The 24,938-nt window shown below is 43.1% G+C and overlaps 1 long non-coding RNA gene across 1 annotated transcript; it reads right to left on the bottom strand.

Moving 5' to 3' along the window:
• Positions 1-9,086: 9,086 nt before the first annotated feature.
• On the bottom strand, positions 9,087-10,375 carry LOC310707838. Its single transcript, XR_014526744.1, has 2 exons — positions 9,213-10,375; positions 9,087-9,140 (listed from the first exon to the last, which is right to left on the bottom strand). It is a non-coding gene; the product is annotated as an uncharacterized lncRNA (long non-coding RNA).
• Between the last annotated feature and the right edge of the window lie 14,563 nt (positions 10,376-24,938).

Raw genomic sequence — 24,938 nt, 5'->3', positions numbered from 1 at the left:
ACAGTCCTCCAGAAAATAGTTGAAGAACATAGATGGAAGAAAACTGAGGACCTATACAGCTTATAAATATGCCATTATGCACAGATGGTAATACATTTTAGTTCCTTGCCTAAATATTGACCTTACTGTCTAAGAGCCCTCTGGGAAAAGGCAAAAATGAAACAAAAGAAAAAGAAAGATTGGAGCCTCCAAATACCTCAACTTTTGGCCCCAGGGATAAAAACCAAATGGGGAGGGGGCCTAGGAGATTTATTCCTGTTTCTGAAATGGCCAGATCTGGGGCTCACACATGCAATTCACTTGTGGCTATATCAGGTAAAAGTTAAGAAATATGTTCTGGGCTGAAGAGGAATGTTCAGCTGGATTGATAAAAGGAATGTGGACTAAGAAAAGCACAAGGTTTCAAAGGATGGTGAGAAAATTCTCCCTCCCTTAAAGAAGATTCTTTATATTCTAAACTGTGTAACCTTAAAAGTTTGGGAAATGTTATTAGTAGCAAACATAGCATAGGGAGCAGACATTTCTAATGTTGTTGTTGTTTTATTCATATACATGTTCACAATTTCCAGAAACGGGAAATAAAAATACTATTAAACCATAAAATCAAAAATGTCTTTTACTACATGGATAATGAGAAGTATGTGCTACTCCATTAACTTTCCCCTAGCTTTGAACTTTCAGGTGTGCATTTTCTATCTTAATATCTCTTCAAATAAATGTTATATGCCAAGAGAGGGAACGCCAGGGATGTGTGCTTGTGCAGTTGAAGTTCATGTTACTAAACAATGGTAAGAGAGCTTTAGGAGTTTTATAAAACTGATACCAAACTGGCTTTTTGTGGAATTTCTGATAATGCTGGCTGCAGAATCTGTGCTGAAACTATGTCGTACGGTTAATAAAATTCAGGTGCTGAACCACACTAAAAACCATTAATGGCGCATACCCAACCACTCACAGAGATTGTTTTCTGTCTCCCCAAATGGGAGAGGTCTGCTGCACATCTCGAACTCTCCTACCTACAAGGATATTTGCATTCTCTTCAATAGGATAGCAGCTCCATATGCAGGAGGTGATGTGTACACAAGGTTTTAAGAAAAGCCCTCCTGGATCAGATCAAAGGCCTATCTAGTTTAACATTCCATTTTCACAGTATCCAACCAGATGCCTATGGGAAGCCCACAAGCGGGACATGAGCACAATAGCATTGCTCATGATCCCCAACAACTGGTATTCAGAGACTGGAGATGCTATAGACATCACAACTACTAGCTCCCATTCAGTGAGGATGTTTGCTCATTTCAAAGTTCCAGGTACCCATATGGTCTTCTGAAAGGGAAGCCATGTTAGGTACGCACAAGGTAAGCACATATGAGCAAAGGTGGGAACCAGAGTCTTGCCTTGAAAAGCATCATTTCCTCCTGTTCTGCTCCAGTTTGATCAGAAAATATGAACAACACTTAGGAAGCGCTGCCTATTCATTTTATTCATTTATGCTTTACTCCATCCATCTTGAAGCTTTCTTTTATCTAATTCTTCTGCTGGCATCATGCAAATGATTAGTTGCATGCAAGAGGAACGAGTGCATCTGATTGCAGAAGAGACCCACGCTTCTCCATCTCTCAGAAAAATAGACTGAAACCCATGTAAATGAGGCATGCAGTTTATAATGAATCAGCCTGAACATCATGATCTATCTGTTCATGAGCATTTCATTAACTTTATGTACTATACAATAGAGAATTGTACCATGTCTACAATTAAAGCGTGATTTTTCAGATTTTTTGGGGGAAATACAGCAAAAACAAAAAAGACCAATGTTGCCCCAGATGCTAAATAAATAAATAATAAATAAATTGACAAAAGCCAGTCACCTAGTTCCTTGCAAAGGTTTACAAATTAATAGGACTCTTGATAAATTAATTTATTTTGTTTAGATTCTGCCGTATATAAAACATACCAAAATGTTTTTTTTAAAATATCATTTGTTTCACTGAAGCACCAAACACACACACACGTCTCTGTAGCACAGATAGAACAGGGACTTTTGTTTAAAGCTCCATAAATAATGAACAAATCTAGAGGAAAATATAGATTTATTTATTTTTTTAAAAAGAAAGAACACTCAATGTACTGACACCCAGCAACTTAAATGAGAGTAGATAGGACTTGAAACAATACTTGACCCTGTAGATGCTGCTACTACGACAGTAAAGGTTGAATGAGTGAGAGCAGCCCACAGTAGGCTCAGAATAATTCTAGGGTTAAGGCTTTGTTCTGCTTTGTGCTCAGTGCTTATTAACAAAGAAGTGGATGGAAATTGAAGAGATAAAGAGTATATATTGTGAGGCACCATGAGGCATTATATAGGAGATGTCATTTCTGAAGCTATAATCACTATTTGTTTGCCTACCCTGTGGTTCATTTTGTATACCCCTATGTATTAAGGAAGCAAAAGGAGACACTCTGACACATGCACTGGCGTACGAAGTTATATTTGTAGAAGAGTCTTAATTGAGAGAAGGGGAAATATATATGTGGATTGGGGAGAAGAATTTATTTTAAAGTCAAACTACAAACAGGTGGTCTGTACACTCAAACAAGGTTGTTGTTTGAATTTTAAAAGGTCTGATGAATTAATTGCTCAGGGTGGCTCATTAATGTATTGATCATTGATTCAAAAATAAGGTTTTCCATTGGAATAGCTCTTTGTGAAAGTGTGTTCAGCAAATACGCTGTTTTAGACAGCTTTTGATCTGCACATAACCTCATTCCAGAACCATCTGTGAACAGAGCCTGGGGTGCGGGTGGGGGGGGGAGAGAAAGAATATGACTGAAAGTGAGGATCATTTCCTTTACTGAAAGGTGAATGGTACAGCCCTTTTAGATCTGGAAATGCCATGTGTATACCAGAGATTTCATACCTGTGAGAAATAACTGTATCAGGAGGATGGGCTGTAAGGAAGAATATGTGTGCATCATGTTCAGTGGGAATATGGCTATCCCAGCCCCCTCAGGAGCAGTCAAAAACATAATATTCCAGTTCAAGTTACTTTTGAAGTCAGTGGAGTTCCCAAAGCACTTCAGATGCAACTTGACAGTGACTGGGAATTGCATTCTATGTAATGCATTCTATGTAATTTTTTCTGCACGTACAGTATCTAAAGGGTGTTGCTAGCTTGAGATACTACTTAAGGACCTACGAAGAATGCTGCTAGATCAGACATCATCATCCTTATCAACAACATCATCATATATTGCTTATTCCTCCCCCCCCCCATCTGAATGGGTTGACCCAGATGCTCTGGGCGTAATAAAAACACAGAAAAACATCAGACATTAAAAACTTCCCAATACAGGGCTGCCTTCAATCAAGTTCACCATTCAGTTATTATAGTGTCCAGCCAGATGCAACTGGAAGCCACAAGCAGAACATAAGAACAAGAACCTTTGCCCTCTCAAGATACCCAACAACTGGTATTCCGAGGCATACTGCCTCTGAGAGCCAGTGTGGTGTAGTGGTTAAGAGTGGTAGACTCGTAATCTGGGGGACTGGGTTCGCGTCTCTGCTCCTCCACATGCAGCTGCTGGGTGACCTTGGGCCAGTCACACTTCTCTGAAGTCTCTCAGCCCCACTCACCTCACAGAGTGTTTGTTGTGGGGGAGGAAGGGAAAGGAAAAAGTTAGTCGCTTTGAGACTTCTTCGGGTAGTGATAAAGTGGGATATCAAATCCAAACTCTTCTTCTGATATCAAAGGAACTATATAACCATTGTGACTAGTAGCCAGATTTCCTTATTGTCTTATCCCCCTGTAAAGCCAGCTAGTGTTCATGGTTTATATCTGATGTATCTTCAGCAGCTGCTTGAAACTTGGTTTCCTCCGCAATGGATCCATGTCTATAGAATTCCCTCTCTTAAGGACCCTGGCAAGTGCCTGCCCACCCTTCCCTAGGGATGGCAGGTTAAACAGTGCACTTCTACACATGTCTTCTCAAAAGTAAATTGCATTGAGTTCAGAGGGACTGTAGGAGGATCTAAGGCATTTTGTCTTCTCTAGTCATTGGCCAAGGACAATGAGCACCATTAAAGTTGGAAGGCGATGCACAAATACGGTAGGCATTGTTGTGGGGAGAAATATATATGCAACTCCATAGGGGAAGAGTGGAATAAATGTGTTCTCAGTAGAACACATGCGTTCATAAGTGTGCACACAAACACACACAGTGATCAGAAAAGTTAAAATGTGATTGCAAATGCACCTTTTCCATCAACTGATTTAGAAAACGGAAAGTGCATTTAAAATTGCATTTCTTTCTTTCACACATGCACACCAGCAGCAGGAGAGAGGCTCAAAAGTGTTTTAAGTGGCACGTGTGAAATCTGTCTAAAACAGGAGCATCTACAATAGTACTTTCTTAAAATGTCTGCCATTATATGGGATGCCAGGAGACCACCCCCTGCTGCTCCCTATACAAATGAATGGGAAACCCAAAGATAAATTACCACCCACAGCGCATGATAGCGGACATTGTAAGCAGCTGTCACGGCAACTCTATAATTATGCATGTATTCTTCCAATATTATACAATTAGATGGCCCCATCTCTCTTTCTTCCAGTTGATAATGTTTTCGTAGGTGTCAAGAGCACTGAACTATCTACTTGTTCACTCACTTATGGATTAGTGGAATACACCCAGTGTCTTGCGGGATCCTACCACTGCTGACAAAAAGGCTATTTGATGAGGGGAAGGGAGGGTGTTCACTCTCCCTTTACCAATGTCAAACAACAATTTAGAGAATGGCATTCCCTTACTAATTCATCTCTTTGAACATGTTTTATGTTCATTCTAGGGTGCAAATAATCGAGTCCAACAAAGACAGTCCCTTACTTTTTGTCCCCTCCCCACAAGCTGCTTGTTTAATATAATATAATATAATATAATATAATATAATATAATATAATATAATATAATATAATATAATAATATATCATGTTTTGCATTGAAAGCTAGGCAACAAACTGACTGTTCCATGGTTAGTCTTTGAGTCTGGTATAGTCAAGATTCGAGAAATGGAATTATCATAAACTGCATTTTAGACAGCCAAATTTCAACTTTATCACAGAGGGGGCAGGCACAAGTATGAATAACCACAGAAGAATAGCAGTGAACTATCATCTTGTGCTGACATTTTCTTGCCAAAAAGAGTCATGCAAACTCAGCCAAGCTCTGTTGGTGGGACTAAATAGGCTCAAAAGATATATAAGGCTCCTGAGCAGTAGAAAGGTAGCTCCTTGATGAATGTGAATTGAAGCTAACATGTTCGTACAGAGATCATCTGGGAGAAGACCAAGAGCTTGTCCATACCAAAGATTACTGCTGATTTAAAATAGCATGGGGTGTAGATTCAAGATGATCTATGAGCAGATACGTACTTTAGCACTAATCTGAAGGAGGAAATTTCTTTACAATTCAAGCACACAGAGAAAAATAGCCACTTGTGCATGCTCAAAGGGGATTAATAAAATGGAAGTCTGGTATTGGGCAGAAACATTAAAAAAGATGTGTGAGAGCAGGTAAGCAAAAGCCTACATGCACTCCCATTTTGTGCTGCAAGAGAAGGAGTGGAATTAACTAATGAGAAGGTGTGGCCAAACACACAAAGGGCAGACAGACAAGGAAACATTCATAGAGATGGGCAACAGTGGATTGGGTCACATTCAAATGTGCACGTATGGGGACTACTGTGGCCAAATATGAACCACAAAACTGGATTCTCAGAGAGCATACAGAAAGGATGAGCTCTATGGACCAGAAAATCAAATCTAAATATAATCAATGGTGCTTTTTGTGAGCATGCTCTGAACGTTTTCCTTGGCCATGCTAGACTTTGGAAGCCTTGAAAATAAGATTCAGTCACTACAATGGGTGTGTGAGAGAGAAATGGATTATTAAAAAAACACTATGGCCTCTTAATGCCCCATATGGTTTAAGATGGCATATACAGTATACAATTAGATCTGGCAACCACAGTATACTTTTTATATGTGTTGTGCTTTGACTCTTTTAAGTCAATCAAATTTATATGTCCTGCAAATCTATATGTCCTAGCATCCTGTCTACCTTAGCATTGTTAAGTTAAAATGCTCCATTGTTCCACTTGATCTCTGACGATATGATTTCTGGGCTTGAACCAAAGGACTAGCATAGTCCGCTCAACATGGTTACGTCAAAAAAATGCAAGCCCTTACTTCTACCCTGTTAATTCTCCTCCAACACAGCAGACATGATATCTTAAAGCAACCACTTGGTGGCATCATTTTGCTTAGGGAATGGAAACACAGCTGTATTTGACTGCAGAAATTCTAAAATTTCAAGACAAATTTCAAGCTTAGACATATTTGTATCTCAGGGCAGTCCAGAACAGGATACTGTTTTGTGCCTTACTCACATCTAGGTTTCCGCTCTTTCCTTTGTTTTTCCCCCATGTGCTCTGCCAATAAACAGTCTTGCCTTTCTTCGAAACTAAAATAAATAAATAAATAAAAATGGCAATATTTTGTATTCCTATATTGTCTGACAAAGCAGGGCGGCAGGTTGACTGGAGATAAAAATGGGCAGAGCTTCTGTACCTTTAAAAAGTCAATAGACAAGGGAAGGGTGAGATGGGGGCCACACAGTTGCACTGGTTGGACCTCTGCCGCCAACCTGGTACTCCAGCCAGTGCACCCTGCTCCACTCCAAAACCATCCAGGTAAGATGCCGAGAGGGCAGCCCTGCTCTATCACATGCAACACTACAGGGCAGCCTAGAGCAGTGTTTTTCACCCTTTTTTGGGCAAAGGCACACTTGTTTCATGAAAAAAATCACGAGGCCCACCACCACTGTGTGCGGAGAGGGAGATGTCAGAGCCCCGCTGCTCTCTATGGGGAATCGGATGAGAGCGGACCGCCTGTCCGCTCTCATCCGATCCCATCGGATCTGATCCCCACCCAGGATGAATGGAAAATAGGGTGGACACAGTCCGGCGCCTGCCTAGTGGGCGAAAATTTGACATTTTTTTAAAAAATCTTTCGAATTTTTCAATTTTTCCCACGGCACACCAGGCAACATCTCGCGGCGCACTAGTGTGCCGCGGAACAGTGGTTGAAAAACACTGGCCTAGAGCATTAAAATAGAGAATTCCGATGCAGCACTTTTAAGTACTGGGCCAATAGGATGTCTCTGTTTTCATCGGAGAAATGTTGGAGGGTATGCAAATACAAAGTGTTATAGCTTGGGACCAGTTCACTGAAGGTATCTCCTTACGTTACATGGGTGCATCCGATAGTTTCAGACTGTGGAACTGGCACGTTTACAATGTTCGTTCTGCACTTGCAAGTAATCGATCCTTGCATGTGGCAGCACCTGCTGTCTGAGATGTCCTGCCCATTCATATTAGACAGGTGCCTGCAATTCATTGCTTTTGGTAACTGTGAAAAACTTATTTGTGTAGACAAAGTCTTCCCAGACATATAATTTATTAATCTAGTTATTACTGTATTTTTTGTGTATAAGACAATGCTTTTTGCTAACAAAAATTGGGTGTTGTCTTATACACAGATAGTGAATGCAGATGAGGGACATGCAATTAATGGCAGCAGCAAGCAGGAGATTGGCGGCCTGTGATTGGTGGCTGCGGCAAGGCCTGCTGGCGATTGGCTGTGGCAGTTCGGAAGGCAATTGGCGGCTGCAGTGTCGAGTTACAGCTCGGCATCCAGAGAAAAATCAGTCTCACACCATGATAGGTTCCGAAATATGGCTGCTCCTAGGGAAATATGGCTGCTCCTAGGGAAATATGGCTGCTCCTAGGGAAATATGGCTGCTCCTAGGGCTAATGCAGCACAGCTTTTATTGTGTGAAATAGAAAGATACAAAAAATACAAGTCAAGCAATTTGTTCTAGCCAGCAGATAAAGACCTTGGTACTAGACCATGCGAGCGATCAGGCCATGCTACGTTAGCCAATCATATGGGACAGCACGAGCTGTTCACGCGCTATTCATGCTCCAAGGATGCTTCTAGCTATGAGATCACCCTGTAACAATAAGAACTTTGCTCATGCTCTCATGTACAAGCAATCATTTTCCCACATGTCCCCTTTTCTTGTTTATATTATTAGAGGAAAAGAGGGACCATTAGTCCAAATCGTACACTTCATTGCCTAAGCGTCTACACCTTGCAACATAAATTCCTCTTGTAACCCCTGTGGTGGGCCGTGGTCGGTACCACCATGCAGTGCATTGGGAAATCAAAGAGGGTATGCATTGAATGCAACAACACACCATAATAAAACCAACAATACATGCAATTACAATCAATAATATTTTTCTTAACCATACTCCATTGGGTAACCAAGAAGACAACCACTCCCATGGATCAAAACCTTCAGGTGGATTCAAAGGATTATGGGCTATCATTTGTTCCATATGATCAATAGTAGCAGAGATATTGGTCGATTGATCAGTTATATACATGCAGCAATGAGAATAAATTAAGGCACAAATTCCACCTTTAGAAGCAAGGATCACATCTAAAGCATAATGATGTTGAAGAACTACATTTCTTATTTCTGATATTTCTTTGTTAATCATTTTTAAAGCCAAAATGGTGGAATTAAACAAATTTTCTGTCCAATTTGCCAATTTATGCAAATCACGGTAATTCATGGCTGCACCTAAAGAAGGCAGAAGGGACCTAGAGATGACTGTCCCTGTATATTGAGAAATAGGTGATTGTACTTCCCTTCTGTTACGCAAACGGACCGCTGGGAGCTTATCTATTTTATACACCAAGGGTACTACTATACCTAACGTGCAGGTACCAGAAAAGGCAGAGGGGATTTCTTTGTAGGCACGTGTGCCACAAAATAACCATAAGTCAGATTGAAGCAAACATGTAGTTCTGCTGCTCTTTCTCATCCAGTCAAACCAAACATAAAAGTCTCTACACGCAGCTTGTTGTTCATAGGTCATGTAAGTTGTGACATTATTAATTAAAACCTTTGGTCTGCCACTCATGGTAGTAACATTAAGAAAACAAGAAGATCCATTAATGTATTCATATGTCCAATTACAATATGGATAATGACCTAAAAATTTTTTGCTATTGTGATTAAAATGAAAACAATAAGACACTATTTCTGCAAGCAACAAAACACAGGTGATAAACTTATACGATTGTCCTTCATATTATTGCTAATCTTATATGAAGCATTTACTGGAATGCTAGAATACCACCAAAAAAAGCTGAAAGCTTTGAGAAGCTTTTAAAAATCATTTTTCTCAGCAGCTAAATGGCACTAGCCAAGCATATTCCGCTTGCTGTAACTAAAAGATTGCAACAAGGTCGAGAACAGAGCCCAGTGTCTTCACGGGCCTTGCTAAAGAACCATATTGCAACTTGCTTTCTGTCCGGGAACCATGCCAAAGCAGAAGAATGAAACAACTGGAACACACTAAAATCCCTTCACCCCCTCCCTTGCCAAGAGTCCACAATAGTTCCAAGACAGCCCTCTGTACATGCTCAGGGGAACACATCATAAGGCAGGACTCCTGAGGGAGGAGAAAAAAAGAAGAGATCTGGGGGGTAAAATCCAAGTGATGCCAATAAGGATGAGAATGGTAAATTAGTCCAATGGCTGTTTCCGAGCAACCTGCGTGATATTTCATGGCTCGATTATTGGCATGTAAAAACCACAGTCCAGAAGAAGTCACACAACTATTTCTGCAGATACAGGAGCCCATTTGCTGTAAATAAGTCTGATGTATTGCTCCTTGTACTGCTGAGTCAAAAGTCCAAGCCCAATGAAACGTGGTGACACAGATGGGATGGTCGCTATTAGGAGGCAGCAAAACTGTAATGATGTTTGGTGGTTGAAGTGGCTTCCCAGGGAAAAGGGGGGCCAATGCAGTAGGGATGAAGATGGCCTTTCAGCGTGCCAGGAAACACTGGAACAGCTGTGGAAGAGCCTCTTCCATTGCAGAGGTGATTGTGATCTTGTCCGCTGGATTCTTGTGTCCTTTAAGGGCAGAAAATAGTGGAGACAAAGTGGAAGTGGGCAGGTCCAAATAACTCTTTATCCAATTCAGCTGTCCAAGAATTTGTTGTAAATCCACCAGTTTAAAATCAGGAAACTGTAGTTGAGGCGTGACTGGAATGGCTGCAGATGCTGTCAGCTTGTGTCCCAGGCACGCAATGGGTAAGGTCCGCTGGATTTTCTCCTTAGCCACTGTCAATCCAACAGGTTGTATCCTTTGCAGGATTTTGGGACACGGCGGAGGACAAGGCCGTGGCTAGCAGGCCGTGGCTAGCAGTGCCCACTGACTGGCAGGCTTTAAGCATATCAGCAATGGCTATATTTGATGTTGCCATCAAAGGGCGCAGCGCTTGCTCATGTGCATTATCAAACGCAAGCTGGCGTACAATCAGTTCTTGTGCTGCCAGGTCCTGAACTTGCCGCTTGAGGGTATTGTACAAGCGATCAACAAATTGACCATAGGGCTTTGCAGGACCCTGTCTGATGCTTCCCCATCGGCCATCTCGCTCATTCCTGTCATCAGGGACAGAGGCCAGAGCCTCTTGGGCTGAGGCTGAGGTGGCTGCCCAATACCGAGGGTCGAGAGTTGGCTGTTGGGCAATGGTAAGAAAATTGCCTCCTCCCGTCAGCCCATCGAGAACATCGGTTTGGGTCAGCATGACGGGGGCTGGGGGTGCAGGAGCAATCACAGGAAAGAGATGTGGAGTATCAGAATCAAAAGGCAACAACGGAGCGGCAGTACAAAGAGTCTCTTCTTGGAGAGGAGTGGTAGGAGCGGTGCCAAATGCCTTGGGCGGATGAGGTGGAAGAGCGGGGGGTGCTGCAGAATTTGAAGAATGCAGGGGAGTGACAGGATGAGCCGGAGAGAGAATGTCCGGCGGTTTAGGAGGTAGGTTTGAGGCAGGCAAAGCGGGAACCGGGGGGGCGTTTGAAGAAGCTGTTGCAGCAGCCAGAAGAATGTTTGAAGGAGTTAAGCACGACATAGCTTTGTAGACGTTACCCCAGGCGTGCAAAACCTTGACATCAATCTGAGGATGATTTTGAAAGAAGTGTCCAATTTTTTTCCAATCGTCTAACTCCCAATTTCCGTCCTGGGGGAACCACGGGCAGTGAGTGTCCAGGGCTTTTATAAGGGACTTAAGGTCAGCTTTCCGAACAGCAAGGTTGTTACTGGCCAGAAGGAATTTAAGGTCTTTAAAAAAATTTTTCTGTGGTGCAGAGAGAGATTTTCCCATGATTGCAAGAGTTGCAAAAAGAGCAGGGAGCACTTACCGAGGGATCCTTAGGAGGATGAGGGAGGCGCCTTTTTGCCCGGTCCGGGCGGAGATAAGTGCTGATAAGTCCGTAACGTAGTCCAGAATCACATTCACACGGGAGCTCTCACCGGGGATCCACTACGTGGATGAACGACGCGTCTGCAGCCCTTGCGGGGCGAGGTGAGAGCTGAACGTTGTACACACGGGAGCACTCACCAGGGATCCACTACGTGGATGAACGACGTGTAGGTGAGTGCTGAATAATGAAAAACAGGCAGTCACACGGGAGCACTCACCAGGGATCCACTACGTGGATGAACGACGTGTTGGTGAGTGCTGAATAATGAAAAACAACGTGAAGTCCGAAGGCAGTCACACGGGGCACCAATTGTCGAGTTACAGCTCGGCATCCAGAGAAAAATCAGTCTCACACCATGATAGGTTCCGAAATATGGCTGCTCCTAGGGAAATATGGCTGCTCCTAGGGAAATATGGCTGCTCCTAGGGAAATATGGCTGCTCCTAGGGCTAATGCAGCACAGCTTTTATTGTGTGAAATAGAAAGATACAAAAAATACAAGTCAAGCAATTTGTTCTAGCCAGCAGATAAAGACCTTGGTACTAGACCATGCGAGCGATCAGGCCATGCTACGTTAGCCAATCATATGGGACAGCACGAGCTGTTCACGCGCTATTCATGCTCCAAGGATGCTTCTAGCTATGAGATCACCCTGTAACAATAAGAACTTTGCTCATGCTCTCATGTACAAGCAATCATTTTCCCACACTGCAGCAAGTGGGTGGGTGGGCTGTTGGTGGAGGCGAGTGGGCAGACAATTGGCTATGGCAAGCAATCAGCAGTGGCGGGCAGGTAGGTGAGCGATTGGCGGAAGTGACCTCCCCCACCCCCCCAAAAAGCTAAACAACTTAATTTCTTAATTTGGTTGGCATTAAAAAAATTAGGGTTCGTCTTATACATGGGGACATCTTATACACGGAAAAATATGGTACGTTTGTTTTAAAATGGCTGTTTTTCTCTGTATCTTGATCAATTTTATTTGTCAACTTGTTTTCACAGGTTAGCTATGAATATTATGTATTGTCAATAATAATAATAATAATAATAATAATAATAATAATAATAATAATAATTTATTATTTGTACCCCGCCCATCTGGCTGGGTTTCCCCAGCCACTCTGGGCGGCTTCCATAGAAACCAAAAAACACTAAAATATCATACATTAAAAACTTCCCTGAACAGGGCTGCCTTAAGATGTCTTCTGAATGTCAGGTAGTTGTTTATCATTTTGACATCTGATGGGAGGGCGTTCCACAGGGCGGGCGCCACTACCGAAAAGGCCCTCTGCCTGGTTCCCTGTAGCTTTGCTTCTCGCAATGAGGGAACCGCCAGAAGGCCCTCGGCGCTGGACCTCAGCATCCGGGCAGAACGATGGGGGTGGAGACGCTCCTTCAGGTATACTGGGCCGAAGCCGTTTAGGGCTTTAAAGGTCAACACCAGCACTTTGAATTGTGCTCGGAAACGTACTGGGAGCCAATGTAGGTCTTTCAAGACCGGTGTTATGTGGTCTCGGCAGCCGCCCCCAGTCACCAGTCTAGCTGCTGCATTCTGGATTAGCTGTAGTTTATGAGTCACCTTCAAAGGTAGCCCCACGTAGAGCGCATTGCAGTAGTCCAAGCGGGAGATAACTAGAGCATGCACCACTCTGGCCAGACAGTCCGCGGGCAGGTAGGGTCTCAGCCTGCGTACCAGGTGGAGTTGGTAGACAGCTGCCCTGGATACAGAATTGACCTGCGCCTCCATGGACAGCTGTGAGTCCAAAATGACTCCCAGCTGTCGATATTTTTAGTTATAAATATTATATAATGTTGATGCAAATTGATTGCAGGTTTTTAAGCACTATTTAAATTTTGTTAAATAAAAGTAAATAAGTATCAGTGCAGTGTTTCGCAAGCCCTCAGTTTCTTGCCTCAAGGAGATGCTCTCTGCCAACAATGCCTTTCCCATCCATGTCAGTGCAATGAGAAGCTGAAAAGGAAGATGATGTGCAGAATCAGCACTTTTTTCCCATCTGGAACTCACTGAAACTCAGTTCCAGCCTCTCTCAGGTGGGTGCCATTGCCATTCTAAGAGAACGAGGGAGGTGTTCATGGTGAGTTTCAGTACCTCTTTTTCTCAGAAGACATCTTAAGGCAGCCCTGTTCAGGGAAGTTTTTAATATGTAACGCTGTACTGTTTTTAACACTGATTGGGAGCCGCCCAGAGTGGCTGGGGAAACTCAGCCAGATGGGCAGGGTATAAATTATTATTATTATTATTATTGTTGTTGTTGTTGTTGTTGTTGTTGTTATTATTATTATTATTATTATTATTATTATTATTATTATTATTTCTAGAAAACAGCACTGTGCAGAATTATTCTCTTCCTCTCACAAAATATCACACTACTTTGAGTGGTTGATGCAGTGATTGTAAACTGCCTTGATATCTTGTTTGATATCAGTGACGTATAAGGATGGGGGAGAAAGGTGAAGCCAGATTTATCAAATTTGCACTTTCCAGAACAAAGCACAACCATCCTTCAAAATAACACAAAAATGCATACTCTTGGGGGAAATTACACGCAAAAATGTGTACATTAGTCAACACTGCATATAGAAATGTGTTAATTTGGAGAATTTTTTTCTTAAAAATAAAGTAATAATTACTGCAAAATATGGAGAACTGAATTTAAGAATGGGAAAATGAGAAACTGAGGGAACCAAAACTAGCTGACATGCTAGTGTATGAACTAAATTAAATAAATCATCACATCCTTGTATATAGGTGCAGGAGCCTCAAAATACAAACACAAAACTGTGCTGCCTTTCATTCTCCTTTTACATCAATGGAGGGAGCAATACCATCCTATTGGTCCGCCATAGACCCCTCAGAGTGCCTATGGAGCTCCAGATCTGAGGAGGAGGAAAATGTCATATTAATATATTTGCATACCACCTAGGATTTCAAAGTTGCAAAAAAGCAGTTTCCATAGCTATAATGACAGAGATCCGAGATGAGTTGCGTGGTCAATGGGAGCCCTGAAGCTTATTTACTTTTTCATAATCTAGGAAGCTTCTTCAAAATCACGCCATTAGCTTTCTGAGGGTATTGCACAGCAGAACTAATAATGTAAAAAAAAAAAAAAGTTCATGTAGTTAAACATGCTATTGATATTTTTGTTTCCCAGGAGGCCTCCTTGTCTAGTAGCCATAATCATCTTCATTGTAAAACTGTATGGATTCAGCATTTCACTTAGAAGGAAATAAAATGGCACATAAATACCAAGGATGTTTCCCTAATGCTTTTGTAAATGCCTAGATTTAATAACCATTTTCCAAATGCTAGAGCCTATACAATCTATTGTTCTTTGGAATTTATATTTATGTCTGAATTATCCAAGTAAATCCAAATGTTATGACTGCTTTTGAATTGGATTGACGGGTGGTAGAATTTGGGCCATTCTTTGGTAAAAATGGGAGCTGCTCTCTTTTCTGATCATCACCTCTAAAAGTTAGCAGTCCTCTGCCAACTGCTTTGGATGCAAAACGAGCTCATTGAGAAGCAAGAAAGAGATTTCTGCATATCCAATGGAATCCTTAGGTATGCAGAAGTATATTTCTTTTAAAAATAATAATAATAATAATAATAAGAAGAAGAAGAAGAAGAAGAAGAAGAAGAAGAAGAAGAAGAAGAAGAAGAGGAGGAGGAGGAGGAGGAGAAGGAGGAGGAGGAAGAAGAGTTTGGATTTGATATCCCGCCTTTCACTCCCTTTAAGGAGTCTCAAAGCGGCTAACATTATCCTTTCCCTTCCTCCCCACAACAAACACTCTGTGAGGTGAGTAGGGCTGAGAGACTTCAAAGAAGTGTGACTAGCCCAAGGTCACGCAGCAGCTGCATGTGGAGGAGCGGAGACACGAACCCGGTTCCCCGGATTATGAGACTACCGCTCTTAACCACTACACCACACTGGCTCTCAATAAGCACACATGGAATTCTTCTTTTTTCTTTTTTTTTCTTTTTTCTTTTTGGAGTTTTATTTATTTATTAACGTTCTTATGTTACATTGGTAAACATTATCATATTACATCACAAGGCTTATAATAATATAATTTTCAGCATGTATACAAAGTTTATATACCTAAAGAAAATGACAAAAACTATTCCAAAATCATATATGTACCAACACTTTGGACTTCCTGTATATCACATTGTATATTCCTTTTTTACAAATGAATGTACTCTTATTATTGTATATTTCTTTACATTTTATCTAATACATTCCTATATCAATATGTACCCTTGGTCTTATTTCTCAACTCAGTCTCTCTCCAACGTCACACGAGCACACATACAATTCAATTTTTCACAAAAAGGAAGGTGTTAGAGAGGACTTTGACGTCATGGCTACACTCAACCACCTGATCTTTTCTGCATTGCTTAAGATACTACTAAAGATGTCATCATTTTCACACCATGTTTTCCCTGCAGGGTGTGTGTGTGTGTGTGTGTGTGTGTGTGTCCTGAGGATGGGGCAGAAAGGAAACTGATCATGACTGGCTATTAAGGGAGGATGCAGTGAGAAGGACACCTGTATGATTGGAGTCTAGCTGCCAGTGAGTGAGATTCTCCCACTCTCCCCACTAGCTTGGAAGCCAGTGGAGAAATCTCATTCACTGGACACTCTCAGGCAACTTGAGCATGCATCAGTAGAGGCTGGTTCCTATGGATAATAGGGCACTGCTGCACCAACCTTTGTTGTCCTCAGCCAGCCCCCATGTGCCTGCCTTCTTAAAAAGGTAAAGGTAAAGGACCCCTGACAGTTAAGTCCAATCACAGAGGAGTCTGGGGTTGCGATTTACAGGCTGAGGGAGCCGGGGTTTGTCCACAGACAGTTTTTCTGGGTCATGTGGCCAGCATGACTAAGCTGCTTCTGGTGCAGTGGAACACTGAAACCAGAGCAGCACACAGAAACGCTGTTTACTTTCCCGCTGGAGCGGTATCTATTTATCTACTTGCACTTTTGGCGTGCTTTCAAACTGCTAGGTTGGCAGGAGCTGGGACCGAGCAATGGGAGCTCACCCCGTTCCATTGCGGGGAATCGAACCGCTGACCTTCTGATCTGCAAGCCCAAGAGGCTCAGTGGTTTAGACCACAGCGCCACCCGCATCCCTTACTTACAAGCAAGTCCAGGAGGTGGCCCTGGCTGTGAGTCTCTGTGTTGCAACTTGCAGAATTCAGATGGGGACAAAACAAGAATTACCGTAGTTGGCTCTGCTGTCATTGGCTCTGGCGCCACCTACTGTTGTTCTGCCTGCCTTCCAATAGGCACAAGCCATTGCTGATGTTCATCCTGAACTCTGGAAATGGCATCAACTATTTAATGAACAATAATATTTGTTTGCGGGGACATTAGTGCTACTCCATGCTTTCCAGCACATGTCCCCATCACTTTCCTTATTGCAAATAGCCCAATCTTTGGGGAGAACTGAGTTTGTTGCACAGGAGATCCAAATCAACAACAACAGTTCATTTAACCACATTTGCAGTTATATGATTGAATCCCACCCAAAATAACAAAAGTCTAGAAGCGCCCACTGGCAGCACTCATTTCCCATATTATTTGTGAATGGGTTTATTCTGGAAGCAAGGAGCATGGAAATGAACCCTAAATTTGTAATATATGTCCGTTTGCATTTCTTAGTACAGAAAGTATTGATCTGATGTGTAGAGATCTTTCCTATTCTAATTAATTCAAAAGAGTTCTGGAAGCTTCTCCGTGTGAAAGAAACAAGCAGAAGGTTCGTGATGTTTGGGTTATTCCTTCAGAGAAGTTGAGTACAGCTGGCTTAAGCTGGTTCTCTCTTCTCTTTCTGTCAAGGTCATGCTGATTATAAAAGTAAGGCCAGAAGGAGCCTGGGTCTCACTTTATCTTTCTATCTCTTTTCCTTCTGGTGTGGTGTTCTGCACATAATGTACTTAGTGTTAAGGTTTAGAATTATTATAAGTTATTGTAAGTTTAAGTTAAGTCTGCTGCAACTGGATTTCTTATAGACAGTGCCAATCCTGAATGTATTGGATTTGTGGCCATTATGCACATTTCCCTTCAGCAGCAGTAAAGCTATGCTGGATGAAATACAATTGCCTCTGGGAATCCTGCAACATGTTTATCTGCTCTGGATCAATACTGAGTAGAATTCTACGACAATATATTCCATTATAGTTCCAGAAAAGGCTTTTACACCAGCTCAGTTATTATGTTAACAGTCAGGGGGGAAGTCATGGCAATGGAATAAACTGCCATGCGAATGCAGCCTTGTGTCGCTAGTGTGACATGGCAGCATGTGAAGGTTTTCTCTCTCGATGATGAATATAAAATTTGATCACGATTAAGTGTGGAGGATGGAAACGGGGCACAGAGGCCGGGTGAGGCCAGCCTTGGATGGTGCTTTTGGCTCACTTATAATTGATGGCATTGTTAGCAGATGGGCAGTGTAGAATTCCACTGAGCGCTGCTGTGAGAAATACAACACGCCAGATGAAGGCGAGGAAGAAAGTATTCTGCAGGTGCCATGGTGCACAAAGGCAATTCTTTTCCTCAGGGTTTGCTTTCCATCCTCGGCAACTTAATACACAGCACAGGTGCTGCAGCTACATATACCAGCACAGCAGGTATATAGGAACATAGGAAGCTGCCTTAAACTGAGTCAGGCCTTGGTCTGTCCAGTTCAGTACTTGTCTACACTGACTGACGGTAGTTCTATGAGGTTTCAGGCAGGACTCCCAGCTCAGCCCTCACTGGAGATGACAGGGCTGGAATGTAGAACCTTCTGCATGTAAAGCTTGTAGCTGGATTGAGGGACTAGATTGGGTTTTCTAAACTCTGGCTCTCCGGATTGACTCCAGCTCACATCATCTCTGATCATTGGACATGGTTTCGGAGGCAGATGGGAGTTGGAATCTAACAACATTGCAGGGTCACAGATTAGCCACTCCTGGAATAGATAGACAGGTTTTGACCTATCTAGACTTCTCTTAATGAGAGCTTCCCCTAAACCAGTGGTTCTCAGCCTTGGGTCCCCAGATGTTTTTGGCCTACAACTCCCATGATCCCTACCTCATAGGACCAGTGGTCAGGGATGATGGGAGTTGTAGGCCCAAAACATCTGGGGACCCAAGGTTGAGAAAGGCTGCCCTAAACAGACTTCTGCTTTCATGAGAGAATGGCATGAGAGAGAGTAGAGGTGCCTGCAGGGAGAAAGAATAATCAGCAATAAATTGCCTTTCCCACTTCCGCTGGAAGGATCCTCTTCTGTACCTCAGTCCATGCATGGAAGAACCCTTGTTTGCAGATGCCGAGTTAGGCTCCAAGCTTTACAAATCAGGTTGATGGCAGAAGAACTTAGGAGAACGACATTTCCCATAGTCTCCTGCACTTCATTACTCTCTGAGGAAGTCAGACAGGGCAATAGAGACTGGAGTGGATGGATCTTCCAGGCTTCTTTCTTCCGGTGGGTAGCAGGAACAGTTCTCGTGGGTGGGAGGGGGGAAAGATGCCAAAGGCAGGACGCATGGTCTAAAATGAGAAGCATGTCACATTCCAGAGACAGCAAGCAGAGGTTTGAAGAACCAGAGGCAGATCATACTGTCTATGGCTGGATCTAGACACATCAAAGAAGTGATTCAATTAAACACATTGTAAACTTCATACAGGGAAGCTACAATTCCCAGCATGTTTCACAAACTACAGTTCCCAGGATCCTTTGGGGGGAAGCCATGTGCTTTAAATTGCATACCCATGTTAGAGCATCAGACTAACAGCATAGTTGTCAATGTTTTCCTTTTTTTTAAGGGAAATTTCCTTATGCCGAATAGGATTCCTTGCAAGAAAAGGGAAAAGTTGACAGCTATGACTAACAGGCAATTTGGGGGGAACAAGTACAGCTACTTGCATCAGTGAATCAATGACATGGAAGAAAGAAGATGGTGGAAATGAATAGCCAACTAACACTACAATTTAAAATGGGGTGAAGAAGCTTTGACCCTCCAGACGTCACTGAACTACAACTCCCATCAGCCTCAGCAAATGTGATTATGGGTGCTGATTTTAAACAATATCTGGAGGGTTAAAGCTTTCCCACATCTATTTAAATACATCCCCCCAAATGGGATTCCCTTTCAACCCATACCTAACACACAAACACAGGCTCAAATTCAGAGAATTATTCAGAACAGTCTTCAGGACCACACTAATTTAAATGCCCCCTCCCAGAGATGCAACTTTTTCCCCATTTGGCAACTTAACCAGTTTTTCTCTTTCCAGTGGAGATTTCTTTCTGTGGAGATTATGCTCTTGGTCTGCCTATCAATGGCACTTGGATGAATTTTGTGCTGAAAACATCTCCGGCCTTCGGCAGCCCCATTGACAGCCCACCAAACTGGGGAGGTGTTTTCGTTGCACTCTGCAGAGACTTTGTTGGTAAAGCCTGATAAATAATCATGGGCAGAATCATAGGAGAAGCTGCTGTGTTTCAGCTTGGATGTTTGAAAATTACCAATCGCACTTGAAAATATCGCTGAGTACAGCAAGTATTCCCTGTGGGTTACACATGGGGAAAAGAAAAACTGGATGCATTCAAAGATAAATTAAGGAGATAGGCTTGCCTCTTGTGCATTGCACAGTATTTAATGGGCAAGCCTGCTCTGTGCATTTTTTTTTAAAAAAAAAAATGTTCTGGGATTTGTCCGGTAATTTATCAATTGCTTACTGACCACTGAATTTACCAGGTATCATCAGACGTAGAGAACATGCTGTGCAGGGAATGCATCTGCTTCATCCAAACCTGCTATTCATTCTAATGGAATGTTAATGGGAAACAGCCACTTGAGTTGATCAGTGCAAAAGGTTTTTTTAACAACCTTCTTTTTGGTTATCTATGTTAATAGCAAGGAAAACAATATGAAGAATGAACTGATTTGATGCCTAGCAGAAATAACGACTGCTGGGGGGGACAGAATAATGTCTGCATCCATGAGCAAGATATTCAAAAGGAATTAAGTACACACAAAAAACTTACATGAATTTTAAAAAAGATTACTCGGCAGCTATACTGAATAGCGTCTCTAAACATTGCTATTAAATGTAGAAAATAAATTGGATTGAGACCCTTACTTCCTTTTATTATTATTTTTTTAGGAGATGAAATGCTTTATTACAATTAAACTCATCTGAAACTTATTATTCTTTCAGTATGCTAATTAATAGAGTAAAAGCATGGATTTCTTAATTAAAATACGATACCTCAGGGAAACTGAAATTAATTTTGATGTCCTAATAGAGCTACCATTATGTGATTAAATCTTCCCCAATACTTTATGTTTGTGGATTGTTGTTTCTTTCTTTTTCTTTTTAAAGAGAGAGTAAATGTTTTTATTTAGTTTGCATTTGTAATAGATTTGTGGAATGACACCACTGCAATCTGTGCAAATGTGATGAGTCAGGAGAATTGCAAGAAAGGAAATCTGGATAATTCAGGAACCATAATCCACTCTTGGCAGATTCTTGTCCCATTGTTGCTTCATCTCCATGCTCCATATAGTGCCAATGTTTTAAGGAGCTTTCCCACTCAAGGATACTGGTTGGATAGATATAATCAATGCTATTTTTCTAGAAAAAGGGGTGCCAGAACTCACCATGAATGGCTCACTTGTTCTCTAAGAATGGCAATGGTGCCCACCTGAGAGGAGCTGGAAATGAAGAAGAAGAATATAATAATAATAATAATAATAATAATAATAATAATAATAATAATAATAATTTATTATTTGTACCCTGCCCATCTGGCTGGGTTTCCCCAGCCACTCTGGGCGGCTTCCATAGAAACAAAAAATACAGTAAAATATCACAGATTAAAAGCTTCCCTGAACAGGGCTGCCTTAAGATGTCTTCTAAATGTCAGGTAGTTATTCATCGCTTTGACATCTGATGGGAGGGCGTTCCACAGGGCAGGCGCCACTACCGAGAAGGCCCTCTGCCTGGTTCCCTGTAGCTTTGCTTCTCGCAATGAGGGAACCGCCAGAAGGCCCTCGGTGCTGGACCTCAGCGTCCGGACAGAACGATGGGGGTGGAGATGCTCCTTCAGGTATACTGGGCCGAGGCCGTTTAGGGCTTTAAAGGTCAACACCAGCACTTTGAATTGTGCTCGGAAACGTACTGGGAGCCAATGTAGGTCTTTCAAGACCGGTGTTATGTGGTCTCGGCGGCCGCCCCCAGTCACCAGTCTAGCTGCCGCATTCTGGATTAATTGTAGTTTCCGGGTCACCTTCAAAGGTAGCCCCACGTAGAGCGCATTGCAGTAGTCCAAGCGGGAGATAACTAGAGCATGCACCACTCTGGCGAGACAGTCCGCGGGCAGGTAGGGTCTCAGCCTGCGTACCAGGTAGAGTTGGTAGACAGCTGCCCTGGATACAGAATTGACCTGCGCCTCCATGGACAGCTGTGAGTCCAAAATGACTCCCAGGCTGCGCACCTGGTCCTTCTGGGGCACAGTTACCCTATTCAGGACCAGGGAGTCCTCCACACCAGCCCTCCCCCTGTCCCCCAAAAATAATACTTCTGTCTTGTCAGGATTCCACTTCAATCCATTAGCCGCCATCCATCCTCCAACCGCCTCCAGGCACTCACACAGGGCCTTCACCGCCTTCACTGGTTCTGATTTGAAAGAGAGGTAGAGCTGGGTATCATCTGCATATTGATGGACACCCAGTCCAAATCCCCTGATGATCTCTCCCAGCGGCTTCATATAGAAGAAGAAGAAGAAGAGTTTGGATTTGATATCCTGCTTTATCACTACCCTAAGGAGTCTCAAAGTGGCTAACATTCTCCTTTCCCTTCCTCCCCCACAACAAACATTCTGTGAGGTGAGTGGGGCTGAGACTTCAAAGAAGTGTGACTAGCCCAAGGTCACCCAGCAGCTGCATGTGGAGGAGTGGAGACGCGAACCCGGTTCCCCAGATTACGAATCTACCGCTCTTAACCACTACACCATGAGTTACAGTAAGTTCCATCTTAAAAAAACAACACCCTGGATATAAATCAAGTTCTGACAGGTCTTGAGGTGGAAACAGCTCATGGAAAGCTGTCACGCTCTTTGCCCACCATTTGTCAGACTGTTTCCCCTCTAGCCCAGTAAACTCTACTTTGACAAGCAGCAGCTCTCCAGAATCTGTCAGGTGGTGCCACAATATTAAAAACTGCTTAAAAACCACAAAAAAGCAAGGTGGTTCCTAATAACGTATACTCCAGGTATCCACAGCAAAGAGGTGCATCTTCAGCGTTCACCAGAAGCTGTGGAGAGGGATTTCCACAGCGTAGGGGCTGCCACAGAGAATGCCCTCTCCTGGGCCACCAACCCCCAGGCTTTGAGGGTGGAGGAACTATCAAGGGGAGGCCTCTCTGCCCATCTCAGCACCCAAGAGGGTCTGCAGAAAAGGAAACAGTATTTCAGATATTTGGGGCCTGGATTGTTTAAGGCTCTCATGTGAGCGCCTTGAATTGGGCCTGGAAATGACCTGGCAACCAGTGCAGTTTTTTAAAAAATAAAATAAAATAGTGGTTATATGAGAATATGAGGACTAGTCGCCGGAAACCACAAGAGGAGAGAGTGCAGTTGTGCTTAGGTCTTGCCTGTGGGCTTCCCAAAGTGTAATGGCTTGGCTCTCCCACAGAAGCGAGACACCGGCGGTAATTATCTCAGGTTTATTGCTCAAACACATAAATCACTCTGGAGCTCCTTCACTCCGTGTCTGACTCCAAGTTAGCAGTTGCCGAGTCTAAACTCCACCCCTTCCTCTTCTTTCAACAGAGGAAAAAACCCTTTCGCTTCTGCTCTTTTCCCCTCCTCTCACTGACCTTTTCGCACCTTCGAGTTTTTGGGCTGGCTCTTCCCGGCCTCTCCCCTTCTATCTCTGAGCTATATTTTGCTTGCTCTCTGAATTTTTCTGAAGCTATGCCACTCGGCTTCCCCTCCTCCCTCTCACATTCCAGTTCACATTCCAGTGTCCTTATCTCCCTTGGCTTGCTTAGATTCCCAGCCTCTGTCAGCTCCGGAACGAAGCTGACACAAAGGTATTTGGGTGGCCAGTGTGAGTAAAGGACTAGATGGACCCTTGTTCTGACCCAACAGGTTTTTCTTATGTTCTTATGATAACTAGGTTTCTTAGGCTCCTGGAATGTCCTCATCCACCAAGGCTGGTCATTGGCTCCCCCTAGACAGCACAGAAAGCAAGTGGGTGTCCTCTTCCAACTAAAACTTGCTTGAGGCAATAAGGCCTTCCTGAGATCTGGCAGGCACCTGCATCCTTTGGTTCTGGCTGCCATCTTGCTCCTTAATTCTGCTTCCTGGTTTGTCATCTGGTCCTGACTCTTGCTCATCATCCCTGACTTGTGGCTCACTTCCTCCTCTTAGTTTCTCCTCAGTTGGCAACTTAGTGGATTCTGAATATAAAGGAGAAGTTGCTACAACACAACAGAGGGCTTTCTTGTGGTCAGTGCTAATCTGCTGTGCTGGTAGAATAGTGCTGGTGTTTAACTGGATGAAGGGGGAAAGTGAGGAGATTTCACCCCTCCCATTCCAAGAATCTGCTGATGTTCTCTGCTGATTTTCCAGAGAGGAGGGGGCAGTTTCTGCTCTCTACTTATTCCGCTCCAGCCTCACATCAAAGAGAGAGAGAGAGAGAGAGAGAGAGACTGAGTGTTAGAGAGAGACTGTGTGTGATCTCTGTAGATAAGGTTGCTGCTAAGAGCAGCTGCAGACACTCAGTGCAGTTCAGCATTTTCGTTTAGACCTCATTTAGCTCTGTATATAGTTTGTATTATAGTTGTAGATAGAATAAAGAAGATATTCTACAGATCTGCTCTGCTATACTCTGCTGTGCGACGTCTGTCTTCTTGTGGAAGTGAATCTGGTGCTCACAACTCTAAGCTGTGAGTCCACAGCACTTTGACCTGTTCCTGTGCAGAAGGTGGTCTCTGGAAGTGCTACCCAGCTCGCCTAGCCCAGTCGGGGCTAAAGTGGATGAGTCCAGTTGGTGGCACTGGCTCAGGGGTGATGCTGACAGAAAGGCCCTTTTCACTTCTGCAAGAACTGGACGCAAGGTGGGCACCTCGTTTGGCAGGGACCCCATCAGAGTGCCCCCCTTCCTCCCCTTACCTTACTATCCTCAGGCATGCACAGCAGCAGCAAAAAAGACTCGTCTAGACAACCAGTGCTACCCGTGTCACCCACCATTTTAATACTCCCACAATGCCTATGGAGTCGCTCCAGAGTGACACTAGTTTAGGGCCCCAAAGGAAAGTAAAAGAGTGTGTATCAACCACATGACCACATGGAGAAAAAGTCTATCAATGGTTACTAGCCACGATGACTATGTCCTTCCTTCAGCATCAGAGGTGGCATCCCTCTGAATACAAGTTGCTGAGAATAACAAGTGAGGAGTGTGTTGTTGCACTCAGATCCTGTTTGCAGTGGTTTGCCACTGTAAGAACAGGA

Source organism: Podarcis liolepis (genome assembly GCF_965112155.1).
Source record: "Podarcis liolepis genome assembly, chromosome: 5".
In the NCBI taxonomy this organism is placed as follows: Eukaryota; Metazoa; Chordata; class Lepidosauria; order Squamata; family Lacertidae; genus Podarcis; species Podarcis liolepis.
Note: the sequence above shows the minus strand (reverse complement) of the source record. Positions and strands in the feature narration are given on the sequence as shown.